Consider the following 14,412-nt stretch of genomic DNA (forward strand, 5'->3'; position numbering starts at 1 on the left):
CTTACCTCCATGCTATCTCTCCAGCCCCGTACTGTTTCCTCTTTAAAGATACCTTTAGTCTCAATGTCATGGAGTGTTTGACCTACATGTTGCTCTATATACTTTATGGTTTCAAGTCTGATATCTAGGTCTTTAATCCATTTGGATTTTACCTTTGTACATGATGTTAACTGGAGGTCTAAGTTCACTTTTTTGCAAGTGGCTAGCCAGTTGTGCCAACACCACTTATTGAACAGGCCTTCCCTGTTCCATTTAGGATTTCTTGCACCTTTATTAAAAATTAGGTGATGGTACATCTGGGGAACATTCTCTGAGTATTCAAGCCTGTTCCACTGATCTGAGGGTCTTTTTTCCAATACCATGCTGTTTTGATAATTATTGCTTTGTAATACATTTTAAAGTGATGCTCCACATCACTAATCATCAGGGAGATGCAAATCAAAACAACTATGAGGTACCATCTCACACCATAGAGATTGGCACATATCAGAAAGAATGAGAACAAGCAGTGCTGGCGGGGATGTGGAGAGAAAGGAACTCTTATTCATTGCTGGTGGGAATGCTGTCTAGTCCAACGTTTGTGGAAAGTGATATGGAGATTTCTCCAAAAGCTGGAAGTTGAGCTTCGATATGATCCAGCTATACCACTCCTAGGGATATATCCTAGGAACACAAAAATACAATATAAAAATCCCTTTCTCGCACCTATATTCATTGCAGCACTGTTTAAAATAGCCAGACTCTGGAAACAGCTTAGATGCCCCTCAATAGATGAATGGCTAAAGAAACTATGGTATATATATATATATATATATATATATATATATATATATATATATATACACAATGGAATATTATGCAGCCATCAGAAGAGATGAAGTCATGAAATTTTCCTATACATGGATGTATATGGAATCTATTATGTTGAGTGAAATAAGTCAGAGGGAGAGAGATAAGTACAGAATGGTCTCCCTCATCTATGGGTTTTGAGAAAAATGAAAAAAATTTGTGTAATCATTCTCAGAGACAAAATAGAGGAGGACTGGAGGGTCCAGCTCCCAACATGAAGCTCACCACAGGTATTGTTTAGTGCAGTCACAGAAATAATTACACTGAGTACTGTCATAACAAAATGTGACTGAATGAGGGAAGTAGAAAGCCTGTCTAGAGTACAGGCCAGTATGGGGTGGGGAGGAAGGACACTTGGTATATTGGTGATGGGAATGTTGCACTGATGAAGGTTTTATACATATATATGTGTGTGTGTGTGTGTATACATACATATATATACATACATATATAATCAAAACAAAGAAAAGATAAGGCCTCCCAATGCTTATCACAGGCTGTGTTCTTTACACTGACTGTATAGAAAGAGGAGGTATAGTAAATGTTCCCCATATACATCTCAAACCAGGCCATTTGCCTGGTCTGTATTGTGAATGGAGGGACAAAAAAAAAGATATGCAATTCACCAGAAAGAGTGGTGAGCACAGCTAGAGAAATAACTACACTGAGAACTATCATGACAATGTCAGTGAGTGAGGGTTGTAGAAGCCTGTCTTAAATACAGGCAAGTTGTGGGGAGGGGGGAGATTGGTGATAGGAATATGGCTGAAATCCAACTACAAGTATGTTTATAATCATGGTGTTTAAATAAAGATATTATTATTTTTAAAAAAAGAAATTGCTCCTGGCTTGGGGGACCATATGGGACTCTGGGGATCGAATTGTAGTCCATCCTAGGTCAGTACATACAAGGCAAACACCCTACCACTTGAGCCACCACTCTGACCCCAAGCTCTCCTTATTTCTGTCTGTTTTCTACTGTGTTCAAGGCTTACTTCTGTTCTACTTAAACCCAAATTTATATTTTTATTACTTATTTAATCATCTTTTCAATAATAGGATATGAGTGGGGAAGTCCAGAGTGGAAGAGCTGGAATAAGAGAACCACAAGTTCTAAAAAGAAGGTAAGGGGTGGGGGCCAGAGTGGTGGCACAAGTGGTAGGGCATTTGCCTTGCACAGACAGCGGTTCGATTCCCCCAATGTTCCATATGGTCTTCCAAGCCAGGAGTTATTTCTGAGCGCATAGCCAGGAGTAACCCCTGAGCGTCACTGGGTGTGGCCCAAAGACAAAAACAAAAAGAAAGTATAATAAACTAAGATGCCTTATAAAGTTAAGGCACAATCAGAATTATGAGGAATGAGGGGGAAAATATAAGATGAAACAATCAAAAGGAAAGAAAGATATTAGTAAGTATTATTTTGAGTGCTAATAAATGTTTCTATTGTAACTATAATTAAGAGAGAATAATCTATTAAGGGTTAGGACCTAATAAGTAGCATTCAGGGGGACATGTGGGTTACTCTATGTGATAATTAACCAACTACGCCTGGATCTCAATACTTGGGTACAGCAGTGCAGGGGGCCATCAGGATCATACTCAACAACGATGGGGTGATAGTGCAAGTGACAGGGGTGAAAGTGATAGGGGCCAGAGCAATAGCACAGTATGTAGGCAGGGTGCTTGCCTTGCATTCAGTAAACCCAGATTTGATCTCCAGCATCCCATTTGGTACCCTGAACCTGCCATGAGTGATTTCTGAGTGTGGAAGAAAGAAAGAAAGAAAGAAAGAAAGAAGAAAGAAAGAAAGAAAGAAAGAAAGAAAGAAAGAAAGAAAGAAAAAAGAAAGAAAGAAAGAAGAGAAGAAAGAAAGAAAAAAGAAAGAAAAAAGAAAGAAAGAAAAGAAAAAAGAAAGAAAGAAAGAGGGACCGGAGAGATAGCACAGCGCATTTGCCTTGCAAGCAGCCGATCCAGGACCAAAGGTGGTTGGTTCAAATCCCGGTGTCCCATATGGTCCCCCGTGCCTGCCAGGAGCTATTTCTGAGCAGACAGCCAGGAGTCACCCCTGAGCATCGCCGCGTGTGGCAGAAAGAAAGAAAGAAAGAAAGAAGGAAGGAAGGAAGGCAGGCAGGAAGGAAGGAAGGAAGGAAGGAAGGAAGGAAGGAAGGAAGGAAGGAAGGAAGGAAGGAAGGAAGGAAGGAAGGAAGGAAGGAAGGAAGGAAGGAAGGAAGAAAAGGAAGGAAGGAAAGAAGGAAGGAGAAAGAAAGAAATAAGAAAGAAAGAAAGAAAGAAAGAAATAAAGAAAGAAAGAAAGAAAGAAAGAAAGAAAAGAAAGAAAGAAGAAAGAAAGAAAGAGAAAAAGGAAGGACGGAAGGAAGGAAGGAAGGAAGGAAGGAAGGAAGAAAGAAAGAAAGAAAGAAAGAAAGAAAGAAAGAAAGAAAGAAAGAAAGAAAGAAAGAAAGAAAGAAAGAAAGAAAGAAAGAAAGAAAGAAAGAAAGAAAGAAAGAAAGAAAGAAAGAGGGACCGGAGAGATAGCACAGCGCATTTGCCTTGCAAGCAGCCGATCCAGGACCAAAGGTGGTTGGTTCAAATCCCGGTGTCCCATATGGTCCCCCGTGCCTGCCAGGAGCTATTTCTGAGCAGACAGCCAGGAGTCACCCCTGAGCATCGCCGCGTGTGGCAGAAAGAAAGAAAGAAGGAAGGAAGGAAGGAAGGAAGGAAGGAAGGAAGGAAGGAAGGAAGGAAGGAAGGAAGGAAGAGAAGGAAGGAAGGAAGGAAGGAAGGAAGGAAGGAAGGAAGGAAGGAAGGAAGGAAGGAAGGAAGGAAGGAAGAAAGAAAGAAAGAAAGAAAGAAAGAAAGAAAGAAAGAAAGAAAGAAAGAAAGAAAGAAAGAAAGAAAGAAAGAAAGAAAGAAAGAAAGAAAGAAAAGAGCAGGTGGTACCAATGCCTGAATTGTGAACTCATCTGGTGCATACCAGGTATGTGCCAATAATCTATGGGATATCTCTTCGTTGTTTCTTAAGAACATATAATTTTTAAGTGAATCATAATTGAGTAAGTGAAGCAGTTAACTTTCTCTGAAGATTGTATTGGCAGCACCCCAACTCCTGCCTTTATAGATACCTTGCTTGAGACCCAGACACATTGAGTGACTTGTCTAGGATCACAGGGAAAGGGAATAGAAAATCCAAGCCTAGAAATCTTTGGCTTTGGACTTTATATCCTCTACTTTTTCATATATCTTTTGGTCACAGGATTTGACAAACATATGTTGATCTGATGAAAGGAAATGTGGTGTAAAAGAAAGAACATTAACTTGGGATGGACCTTTATTTTTAATACTATCTATATTTCTGATTGGTTCTGTTCTGTACCTTGCGAAAGTCTCTTTTCCTCCAAGAATCTCATTCACAGCATCAAAGTATGAAGAAAATTAAACTAAAGACCTTGAAGACTTGGGCCACAGAGATAATTCAAGAGACTGAGCCCAGATTTTGCATGCAGGGGGCCAGGTTCCATTCCAGCATAACATAGCCCACTGAGCAGCACTATGAATCACACTGTGTGTGGCCAAAACCCTCTGACTTGCTCCCTACCCAATGTTCTAAAATTAATAATGGTAGGCCAGGGATGTAGTTCAAGGCCAGGGATGTAGTTCAGTTGTACAACTCTCATCTTGTATGTATGAGGTACTAAGTTCTATCTCTGGTACTGCAAAAATAAATATTATAAAGTATTGACTAAAAAAAAAAAGAAAGAAAGAAAGGGCCAGAGAGATAGCACAGTAGTAGGTTGTTTGACTTGAACGCAGCTGATTCAGGACAGACGGTGATTCGAATCCTGGCATCCCATATGGTCCTCCACTCCTGCTAGGAGTGATTTCTGAGCACAGAGCCAGGAGTAACCCTTGAGAGCTGCTGGATGTGACCCAGAAACAAACAAAAAATGACTGAATATGGTAATTGTTTAACATATATATAAATATACTAAAAAGCGAATTGTATACTTCAAATGGGTGATTCAGAATGTCTGGGAATTATATCTCAATGAAGTTTATTTCTGTATTTACATATGAATATACTTTTGGGTGTGGGGACATACCTGGTGGTGCTCAGGTTATATTCCTGGTTCTGCACTCAGGGGTGATCCCTGAAGAGCTCTGGTGCCAGAAATGTGGTGCCAGAAATGGAATGTGGTGTCCTGAGTTTTGAGCAAGGAAGGATGCCATTTCGTAAAGGCTATATGTCAGGCTACTCTTAAGTTCTAAAGAAGGAGGAATGCCATTTTGTAAGAACCACATGTTAGGCTTTCTCAATACTGTTTCCAATAACACCACCCCAAGCTACCTGGCCTCACCAGGTAGTCTATGGGGAAGGACACAAGGTAGCAGTAGGAAGGAACCCTAGACAATAGCCAATCATCCTTTACCACCTTCCTTCCTTCCTTCCTTCCTTCCTTCCTTCCTTCCTTCCTTCCTTCCTTCCTTCCTTCCTTCCTTCCTTCCTCCCTCCCTCCCTCCCTTCCTTCCTTCCTTCCTCCCTCCCTTCCTTCTATTCCTTCCTTCCTTCTATTCCTTCCTTCCTTCTATTCCTTCCTTCCTTCTATTCCTTCCTTCCTTCTATTCCTTCCTTCTTGTAATTTAAACTCAGTGGTTACAAAGTTGTTTATAATACAGTTTTTTTTCCAAAGATAATGTTGTTCATGATTGAGTTGCAGTCATACAATTTAAAACAACCTTCACCAGTGCACATTTCCCAATACCAATGTCCCCAGTTTTTCTCTCCCCTTTCTGTCCTGGGGCATATATTTTTCTTTTTTTTTTCTTTTTGTATTTTTTCTTTATTTAAAGAAAATGCATCATATAGTTGACATAACTGATCATAATATATTAGCTTCAAGATGAGGGAAAGCAAAGTTATTAAAACATAGAAAGAGGGGCCGGAGAGATAGGATGGAGGTAGGGCATTTGCCTTGCATGCAGAAGGATGGTTCTAATCCCGGCATCCCATATAGTCCCCCAAGCTTGCCAGGAGTGATTTCTGAGGATAAAGCCAGGAGTAACCCCTGAGCGCTGCTGGGTGTGACCCAAAAACCAGGAAGAAAAAAAATAGAAAATAGAAAGAAAAACTAAACAATAAAATGGCAGAGAACAAAAAAGAAAGAAGAAAAAGTTCAGTAGCAACTATATTTGTGGAACTTATTGAGCCTCCAGTAAAGTTATTAATACAACAGCAGAAAGTTTAGTAAGCTTTTTTTAATATGAGATAAAATACAACAAATAAAATAAAATAAAAAGGGCTGTATGTGGCAGTTGTTGTTTGCATAGGCATAGCAAAATATGGGGAAAATAGAAAGGAAAAACCTTTGGCCTAAAAAACAGGGAGACCTTACCATTGAAGTATCTTAGCATAAGACCAAATCCAGGCTCCAGGTATACTAAGTTGTTTAACTCCAAAGTCTTTCTCTGTAAAAAAAAACTCTTCTCCAGTAAAAGCTCTTCACAATCACGGACATTACTGTAGGTTTCTTTAGTAGAGATTTTGGTTTCTGTACATATCCTATGTCGAAGTCAGGGTAATGTGGAACATCTACTGGTTTCATCTTACAGTTAGGTGGCAATGCAGAGAACCCTGCCCTGAAAGCAGGTTGTTGCTGTTACCAAGTCATAGGGTGTCATCTGAGCCCACTCTGGAGTAAGACGATGCCAGGGCAGCAGTAAGGCCTTCCCTGGTAGAAGTCCAATTACTGGTGTAGTAATTGTAGGTAGTGTAGAAAACCATGCTGTTTCCATAGATGGGATCCAAGGTTCAGGGGTGAATGGTCAATGTCCGATCTTCTGAAGCCTAAGCCATGTCACTATGACAAGTGTTCAGGGTGTAAGGCCCTACTGCAATATAAATTGTATGTGTTCCTATCTCTATTAGATAAGAACTTGTTTGCACATGTAAGAATTTCCCATTTTAATGTGCCTATGCAAAAAGGAACAATGCCACATTGGTGCATATGGGGGAAAAGTAACAAGCACAACAATCCCAATAACCTGGATCTAACATGAACTCAGAACACTAGAGAAACTTATCTACTAAAATTCCCAACTAAATAGATCCCCACAAAATGGAGGAAATTGCCGCTACATAAGAAGATAGACTACAAGGGTCATAACTATTATGAAATACAGCTAAAGAAATATTCAAAAAGGATATACATGTCCCCTTTAAGTCTTTTGAAATAGTCTGGGGTGTGTGGTAAAATCCGGCACATAGCTTCAGCCTGTGATTTGGTCTGGTGGAGTCTAAAAAAATGGCTCCCAGCAGTCACATATCAGGAAATGTCCTCAAGCTGGGACTTCTCTGAACCAAATCTGGTAGGAAGCAACAGTCCACAGCGAAGGGAGATGGAGGAAAAGGGGATGCTGGGAGCAAATCAGCAGCAGGGGCAGTGTCAGCTTCTTCTCAAGCTGAGAATCTATCCTTTCACTTTGGGAGCTAGTTGGCAGCTTAGCCAATCATTTTAAAGATCATCAAAAAACTGGAATCTCCCTATATCCCCTCCCTATATAATCCTTTCATGACCTTGGGCAGGGTTCTTCTCTTGAGAGATAAAACCCTGGTAGGTCAGTTGTAGCTGTTGGTAGATGGATTAAAGATTTTTTAGCTTTGGGGCCGGAGCAGTGGCGTGGAGTGGTAAGGTGTTTGCCTTGCTGGCGCTAGCCTAGGATGGACTGCAATTGGATCCCTCTGCTTCCTATATGGTTTCCCAAGCCAGGAGCAATTTCTGAGCGCATAGCCTGGAGTAACTCCTGAGCATCAACAGGTGTGCCCCGCCCCCCCCAAAAAAGATTTTTCAGTTTTACTCCAATTGTGTGATTTTGTTCTTCTACTCTGAACCCTAACAGAACCAGGTGGTATCTTGCTTTCTGTACTCCCTCTCTAACCCTTACAAAGTTACATAAACAACGTGGCAGAAACTAAGAGTCAAAGGTCACACAGTCCAAGTCCAAACTATTCTAGAAGCAATTTTAAAAGGTCACTATTTCTTCCCAGGCCTGCCCAGAACATAGCCCAGAGGATATCGACATTTCTCATCTGACACAGAGGCTCAGACTTCTTTTGAAAGTGAGGTGGTGAGCTTGAGGAAGCTTGAGTTTGGCCAGAGGCTAAACTGGAAAAGTGCCTACAGGAGGTCCAAAGCTGAGCATGCTCCAGGTCACCGGCTTTTCCAGGGCAGTCTCTGGCAGATCATGGCACTTTGTTCTGTTTTTACTTCATAGAAACTTGACTATTTTTGCACAGTAATTAAATCTTCGTGCCTCATCCTGTTTATATTTTGCCTTTGTGTTTTGTTTTGCTTAAGAGTGAAAGAACAGTTCCCCCTTCCTAACCCAAAACACTTTACTCTTTAAAGCATGTGTGTGGTTTTTTTAAACAATAGCATTGCTAATCAATCCTGGAGGTAATGTTGGTGATGGTGCGGTTCTGGACTCATCAGAAACAAAGCATTTCAGATTCTAATGGGTAACTTTTGTTTGGGTGGAAGGGAAGGGTGACCAGAAGAGGGAAAAAAAAACAAAACAAAACAAAACCACCTGACTGATTAACCTGAGGACTGAGGTTTTTTTTGTTTTTTTTTGTTTTTTTGGTTTTTGGGCCACACCTGGCGATGCTCAGGGGTTACTCCTGGCTGTCTGCTCAGAAATAGCTCCTGGCAGGCACGGGGGACCATTTGGGACACCGGGATTCGAACCAACCACCTTTGGTCCTGGATCGGCTGCTTGCAAGGCAAATACCGCCGTGCTATCTCTCCGGGCCCTGAGCTTTCTTTCTTTCTCCTCAAACTTCCCATTAATTCTTCTTCATGCTATACTATTGTATTAAGAATTAACGGCCCCAGGTCTGCACCTAGTAAATGGAAGCCTAAACACACCTCTTCTCTTATTTTTCTCATCTTTTAAATGAATAAATTAGATAATCAGGTTATCCCAAGGGATCTCTGGATTGTGACATTCCAGAATAATGAAAAGGTAATATAATGGAAATGATGTAAGGGACCATGTAAAATTTCACCCATAAAGGTAGCTTCTGTGCCAGGGGATATGGGAATGGTGTGTGTGTGTGTGTGTGTGTGTGTGTGTGTGTGTGTGTGTGTGTGTGTGTGTTTAAATGTGTAAGGACATTCTCAAAATAAGATATACTCAGAGTTTGCTTGATATATCTATTCTAATTACAGTTCTTCACCACACCTGCTGACCTCTCCAGAATGGCTTTTCCAAAATTCTACATAAATAAATAAACACATACATAAATTTCTATTTATTGTCACCAGTAGCTTCTTGGAAGGTGAGACTTTAAATGAAAAACAATAACAACATAGAACACAACAATTTTACCACATGAGTAAACTGATAAAAACAAGAATTGGGGCTGGAGAGATAGCATGGAGATAAGGTGTTTGCCTTGTATGCAGAAGGACTGTGGTTCTAATCCCTGCATCTCATATGCTCCCCCGAGCCTGCCAGGAAAGATTTCTGAGCATAGAGCCAGGAGTGACCCAAAAACAAAAACAAAAAAAGAATTAAACTTTTTTAGGAGGGGCACACCTAGAGGTGCTCAGGGGTTACTCCTGGCTCTGCTCTCAGAAATAACTCCTGGCAGGCTCGAGGGACTATATGGGATGCCGAGTTGGCCGTGTGCAAGGCAAATGCCCTACTGGCTGTGCTATCACTCAGGCCCCAAGCTGTTCTTTTTATTTTGTTTTGTTTTGGGGCCACACTCTGCTGTGCCGAGGGGTTATTTTGGGCTTTACATTCCAGAATTACTCCTTGGGGCTGAAGCCATAACACAGCTGTCGGGTTTTTGCCTTGCACATATCTGACCAGGAGAGACCCCCCATTTGATTCCTGGCATTTCATATGGTCCTCCAGTCTACCAGGAGTGATTTCTGAGCGCAAAGCCAGGAGTAATTTCTGAGCACCACTGAATGGGTCCAAAAAGCAGACATACAAATAAGAATTATTCCTAGTAGTGCACTCCTCTTGCGTTAGCAACATGCAAGGCAAGCACCCTACCTACATCACTTTGACCTCCAAGAGTTAAGTTCTAGTTTTGCTTAGTTTTTGTTTTGTTGTGTATTTTTATTTTTTTAAAACAAAATTAATTACTTAACTGAATCACTATGAGAAACATGGTTATAAAGTCATTTATGATTGAAATTTCAATCATACAATGTACAACATCCATTACCAGTGTATATTTCCTGCCTCCAATGTCCTCAGTCCATTCTGCCTTCCCTACTGCCTGCCTCAGTGGCAGACATTTTTCTTTTCTCTCTCTTCCTTTTTTCCCCCGGTATTAGATAGTGAGAATGATCATGCCAGGTTATGATGACAGGGTGAGGATGGGGGAATGATGTAGGGAAACAGCCTTCCAAGGTTGTCCCCAAGTCAGTTTCCTACTACCTGGGAGCTGCCTGCTTTCCTTGCATAGATAGAGACAAGGGATCATTCAGTCCAGAGAAACACAGTTCCTACCTTTTAAGATTGACTTACAGTTCTCAAGCCAGAGCTCTTGACATAAGAGGAGGTTTTTCTGGGAAGGATAAAGTTCTCATATTTAAGATCCACAGTGAAGATTAGTATGGCCACTTGACACCGAATTCTTCTGGGTGGGAATTTGTACCAGATTTCTAGGAAAGACAGGTTCAGGGAGAGGGAAGTCAGGATATAGACTGATTGTAATTTGCTCTATAGTCCAGATTGTGGACTAGATCTGGAAACTCAAATTGTTAGTCAACAATGTGTGATGTCAACTCAGTTCCAGATCCTCATCAGGTATGAGAGATTCTGAGATGAATCAAACATAGCCCCAGTCATTTGGCAAGGAGAGAAATATGGATATATATCATTATTAAGACCAGGAGTATGATTACATGAAGTATAAGGGCATATGGGTAAGGAAAGGAACATAAGAATTTTCAAGGTATAACTATGCCCTAAGGAGAAGTGCACCAACCACGTCCCTGGAGTCTAAAAGAGTAATATAGGAGAATAGCAGACTTACCCCTAGGAATCAAGTTTGGTGAGAAATGGGATGAGGCAAAAAGGTAAAGGTGCCTCAACTAGTAGCTACTACACATTGCTAAGTACACAAGGAAGAAGTTCAGACTTAGTCCACTAGACTGTGGAGATCCAAAGAAGTGACTTGTGGGCCTGGAGAGATAGCACAGCGGCGTTTGCCTTGCAAGCAGCTGATCCAGGACCAAAGGTGGTTGGTTCGAGTCCCGGTGTCCCATATGGTCCCCCGTGCCTGCCAGGAGCTATTTCTGAGCAGACAGCCAGGAGTAACCCCTGAGCACCGCCGGGTGTGACCCAAAAAACCAAAAAAAAAAAAAAAAAAAAAAGAAGTGATTGTGATGTGTGTATGTTCAAAGTTTTCCTCTGCAGCAATAATATATCACTGACCTACTAGAATATACCACTAACCCACTAGTGTTAAGTAGAGAGAGCACTCCACTTAAGCCTCCACCCTGCTTAAGCCACATCTGCTGCCTCCACCACTCAAAATCATCATTTTGCTGATGGTCCTGCCTCATTACCCCTCTATGATTCCCTTTAGGGACACCAATCTGACCATGTCAGTATTTGGATTGATATGACGGGATTTTTGGAGCAAGTGTTTGCACCCTACACCAGAATCTTCCTTCTTCCAAGAAGCTTGGCAACTGAGAACACACTCCTACAAGCTGCAGAAAGTAATAGTACTTTGAATTTCTGGATGACTTTTTTTGTTTGATGCTGTCATCCCTATAGGAACACACCAATTTAACAGAATGAACAGCTAACAACAAGAGTTTACTAAACCTTCTGCCATTGAATGAATGACTTCATTGGAGATATAATAATTTTTACAAATGTGCTTCCTACTGTACTTTTTCTTTCTTTTTTAAACTCTCTTCTCTTCCTTTTTACTTTCTCCTTTCTATTATTTATTGATTTTGAGTCACACCCAACGGCACTCATGGGTTATTCCTGGCTCTGTACTCAGAAATTGCTCCTGGCAGACTCAGGGGACCATATGGGATGCCAGGAATCAAACCAAGGTCCATCCTGGGTTGGCCATGTGCAAGCAAATGCATGTGGGCCCCTCTCTATTCTTTTTTAAAATAGTTTTGCTCTCACTTATCTGGAAACAAATGTATTATGATCAACTATGTGATGTGTTTTCTTTAAATAAAGTTTACAAAAGAAATATTATGGATAATAACCTCAAACTAGACACAATACAAATGTTCATTAGCATCCATTTGATAAATACATGGTAGTAGATAAATACATGGTAGTAGAAATATACATAGTATAAAAACCTTCTGGCAACACTTAGGATGAACCTCACAAACCTAAAACAAGTCAAAGAGAAAATTCTAAAGATTACATACCACATAACATATATGGGGTGGAACACATTCAACAATTCTCAGGAATCTATTCCAAGCTCAGTGTTCAGAGGTCAACCTGCCAGGGCTCAGGGGACCCTAGGAGTGCTTGGGATCAGACCTGGGGCTCCCATACACAAAGCATTCGCTCTAAATTTTTAAACAACCTTCCTGGCCTCTTTATGGCTTAATTTGAATAAATTTCAGAAACAGACACTTTATGGTGTTGGAAGTCAGGACAGTGATGGCCATCGTAGGTGAAGTGACCAGCAGGACACCGAGAGCTTGTGGGTGAAGATGAGATAGCAGAGGTTTTTAAGCTCTCCAGCCAAGAGTTGGTTACATGCATGCATACTTTCTGAAAATATGTGATCTTTATGCTAACCATGTGTGTACTTTTCAATGAACACTTATTTTTTAGAAGCTTCACTCTGAAATGCATTCAGGCTACTGTGTAATCAGAGGGGAACGTCTTAGGTGAAGAATCCAGTGGGAAATGTAGAATCACTAAGTCCTCTAGTTTTTTCCCTTTCCACCTAGCACATTGCATGCATTGATAACTTGTTCCTACAGGCAAGCATGGTCTGATATTGGGAGAAGTGATGGAGTGTTGCATTAAATAATTAATGATGGATCTGGATGGTGAAGGATGGAGGCCTTTGTCCTTAGGCCCCGGCCACGTGATTTCATCCCCCATCAACCGGCGGGTCTGGGGTCCCGGAAAGTGAAGGGTATTGAACTCACTCACAGACAGGCATCAGGAAGCATCAACTTTATTCATGCCCTATTCACCACATGAGTGTGGCCTATATCATAACCTTTCAAGCACAGCCATTCTTTGCTAGCCCTGCATCTTAACTCCTTTCAGCCATCTTCCCTTAAACCTCCATGCTGGTCAAAGACCAAAAGGGGAGAGCCCGCCAAAGGCCCTAATCCCCTGGGTCAAAGGCCTTATCTACCTTTTCCAAGACCCCTCCCAGGAATGGGCGGGGTCTTGCAGGTAAGGTCAAGTTACCTAGGGAGAAAGGGTGGGGGATGAGGCTTCAATGGAGGGTTCAGATGAATGGCTAAGAGGCCCCATAAACAAAAGCAATCACTGAGGCTTGGAAAGCTGCCCAGGTTGGGAAAGGTCAGAGTGGGTGAGTCACTGGCTTCCTTCACCATAGACCCATTCTGTGGATGCAGTCTCCTTTCTTCCCTCCCTCCCAGGCACAGAGCCTACTTCAGGCGGGCAGAACAAACATCCTTTCCCACAGAGTCCATCTATGTTGTCTTCTTCCTCTTTTACGTCATTCAAGTACTTCTGGATTCTTTGGAAAGGAACTCAGTGCTGGGGTCCCAAGGAGCAGGAAGGAGTAGTTAAAGTGAGGGGGCAGGGAAGTGGTCACTGTCTATGAGGCAGAAGGGATCTATCTGGGCACTGCTGAATACTGGGAGATTGGAAGTTCGCCAGCGTTTCATCTTTTTGTTTTTTCCTCCTAGAGTTTCCTGTATGGGAGGTGGATGGAAAGAGATCATGGGGAACTTCCTGACCTTTACAAATAAACCTTTCCTTTGTCGTTGGTCAGGAGGTACTTCCAGGCCAGACGGTCTGGGTTGTTGGGCAATAACAGCAAGTCAGCAGGGATGTCCCTTGTTTTTTAGAGGTCCTGGCAAGAGAGGTATGTGCTGCAGTCCATTGAGTTATCTCTTCAGCCAGGGGCCTTTAGCCCCTCAAACTGACTTGACTTGTCCTCAAAAGAACAGATGGCACCAGGACTCCACAAAAAGGACATATTGCTGGAAGCTCAGGAGCTAATTTAGATGAGAGGCTCCACCTTGTCAGGGCTGTGTAGATGGAGGCTCCAAGTTAGGTTTTCCAAAAAAAGTGCCTCAGCCTCCCAAAGAGAAAGGATTACTTAGGACATAGGACCCACCCAAACCACAGCATGATATTGAAATTAATGCCTGTTAGTAAACCTAATGGGTACTTCATCTTCCCTCTTCCTAAAGATTAAGAGGAATGTAGCTTGAAACTAATATTTGTTTACATTTCAAGGCCCCTTCTTGGGTGGTTGTAATGAGCAAGTGAGACAGGCACACATCACAATAAAATAAAACAAAACAACCAAAGCCCTGTTGGGGATAAAGGAAAAAG

The 14,412-nt window shown here is 41.7% G+C and overlaps 1 non-coding gene across 1 annotated transcript; it reads left to right on the top strand.

Annotated features, from left to right (window-relative positions):
- Positions 1-1,323: 1,323 nt before the first annotated feature.
- Positions 1,324-1,456, top strand: LOC126019310 (small nucleolar RNA SNORA51). Its single transcript, XR_007499037.1, has one exon. It is a non-coding gene; the product is annotated as a small nucleolar RNA SNORA51 (small nucleolar RNA).
- Positions 1,457-14,412: the final 12,956 nt, after the last annotated feature.

This window comes from Suncus etruscus, chromosome 9 (genome assembly GCF_024139225.1).
Source record: "Suncus etruscus isolate mSunEtr1 chromosome 9, mSunEtr1.pri.cur, whole genome shotgun sequence".
In the NCBI taxonomy this organism is placed as follows: Eukaryota; Metazoa; Chordata; class Mammalia; order Eulipotyphla; family Soricidae; genus Suncus; species Suncus etruscus.